Raw genomic sequence first — 2,500 nt, forward strand, 5'->3', positions numbered from 1 at the left:
CCGTGGCCAAGTAATAAAGATCAAATTCCATGCCTATGCCAAGTTGGACCAAGGCCCCATCTCGTTTTGCTATAAGCAAGGGCGTGGCAAGGCACGCGGGGGGCCAAAAAATCAAAGTGCTCCAAAATGCACACGGGGGTGTCAAGCAACCTCCATGTACCGTGGCATGACCGTGGCCAAGTAATAAAGATCAAATTCCATGCCTATGCCAAGTTGGACCAAGGCCCCGTCTCGTTTTGCTATAAGCAAGGGCGTGGCAAGGCACGCGGGGGGCCAAAAAATCAAAGTGCTCCGAAAATGCACACGGGGGTGTCAAGCAACCTCCATGTACCGTGGCATGACCGTGGCCAAGTAATAAAGATCAAATTCCATGCCTATGCCAAGTTGGACCAAGGCCCCGTCTCGTTTTGCTATAAGCAAGGGCGTGGCAAGGCACGCGGGGGGCCAAAAAATCAAAGTGCTCCGAAATGCACACGGGGGTGTCAAGCAACCTCCATGTACCGTGGCATGACCGTGGCCAAGTAATAAAGATCAAATTCCATGCCTATGCCAAGTTGGACCAAGGCCCCGTCTCGTTTTGCTATAAGCAAGGGCGTGGCAAGGCACGCGGGGGGCCAAAAAATCAAAGTGCTCCGAAATGCACACGGGGGTGTCAAGCAACCTCCATGTACCGTGGCATGACCGTGGCCAAGTAATAAAGATCAAATTCCATGCCTATGCCAAGTTGGACCAAGGCCCCGTCTCGTTTTGCTATAAGCAAGGGCGTGGCAAGGCACGCGGGGGGCCAAAAAATCAAAGTGCTCCGAAAATATTTTTCCACTTTCCAGTCCACTTATACATATTATGTGCAGTGTGCACACAAGACACCTTCCCAAAATTCGACTTATATGAGGCGTTTTACGTCAAATCCGCCTATTTTCGGCGTTTCGGCCGAAAAATCAAAATAAATCGAAACTTCCTCGGAATGCTTAGCGACTTTCCAGTCCACTTATACATATTGTGTGCAGTGTGCACACAAGACACCTTCCCAAAATTCGACTTATATGAGGCGTTTTACGTCAAATCCGCCTATTTTCGGCGTTTCGGCCGAAAAATCAAAATAAATCGAAAATTCCTCGGAATGCTTAGCCACTTTCCAGTCCACTTATACATATTGTGTGGAGTGTGCACACAAGACACCGTCTCAAAATTCGACTTCTAGGCGGCGTTTTACGTCAAATCCGCCTTTTTTCGAGTTTTCGGCCAAAAAATCAAACTCAATCGAAACTTCGTCGGATCGCTTAGCCACTTTCCAGTCCACTTATACTTATTGTGTGGGGTGTGCACAAAAAAAACGAAGTCAAAATTCGACTTCTAGGTTGTTTTTTACGTGGTATCCGCCCTTTGCGAAGTTTCGGCCGAAAAATTCGTAATTAATTCATCCGACATCGGAATATTACGATTCTTTCGTGGTTTTGCTTGTTTTAATGTCCCTAACAACCATAAAAAAATTCAAAAAAAAATTCGTCTTCTAGGTCCACTTTTAAGCACTTTTAAAAACTTATGGATACAGGGAAAAAAGTGCACTTTTTCTACAAAACTGAAAATGGCCTTCCAGTCATATATAGGGGGAGGGTGGGTGTGGGGGTAGGCTCGGCAGGCACGGGGCGCGCCTATGGGCACAGCAGGCAAGCAAAAACTACGTCTTAACGTGTTTTCCCCTGCAATTTCGTTGCTCTTTTCATCATTTCAATCAAATTCATGGACATTCTTGATGGAATTCGATCAAAAAATTGAAATTTGGATGAATTTGTGAGGAAATTGGTGATGATCATGCTGTTCTTGGCTTGGGCAGGCCTTGGCTGGCATTGGGCATGGTAAGCACGTATTTGTGCATAACTCCCACCCTCGTGGGTGGGATTGCCTGGCTTTTGCTTGGCAATAAGGTTGTTGCTGTCCCGACTCGGTGACCCTCTCGTGGGAATGCATGGGCTTGCCGTGCTTTTGCTTGTGGCAAGAAAATTGTGCCAATGTTGCTACTCGGTAAATGATGGGAATTTTTACTAGGGATTTTTATTAAAAATCCCCACGCGCACGACCGACCGCCCGCCCGCGTATCCGCGTATCTCGCGCTTGAAGCGCTTGATGCGCTTATGTCGCTTAGTCGCTTAATCGCTTTATCGCGCAACGCGCAATCGCGCAAACGCGTCCGAACGAGGTATACGACATGCTACCAATATCTTGTGTGGGAGTATACTGTATAATAAGGTTCTTAACAAGCCTTCAATTTGGGGCAACAAAATTTGATCCTTGATTTGTAGTTCACTTGGCTGCAAAATCCCGCCTATTTTCGGCGTTTCGGCCGAAAAATCAAAATAAATCGAAACTTCCTCGGAATGCTTAGCCACTTTCCAGTCCACTTATACATATTGTGTGGAGTGTGCACACAAGACACCGTCTCAAAATTCGACTTCTAGGCGGCGTTTTACGTCAAATCCGCCTTTTTTCGAGTTTTCGGCCA

This window comes from Trifolium pratense, unplaced genomic scaffold (genome assembly GCF_020283565.1).
Source record: "Trifolium pratense cultivar HEN17-A07 unplaced genomic scaffold, ARS_RC_1.1 scaffold_63, whole genome shotgun sequence".
In the NCBI taxonomy this organism is placed as follows: domain Eukaryota; kingdom Viridiplantae; phylum Streptophyta; class Magnoliopsida; order Fabales; family Fabaceae; genus Trifolium; species Trifolium pratense.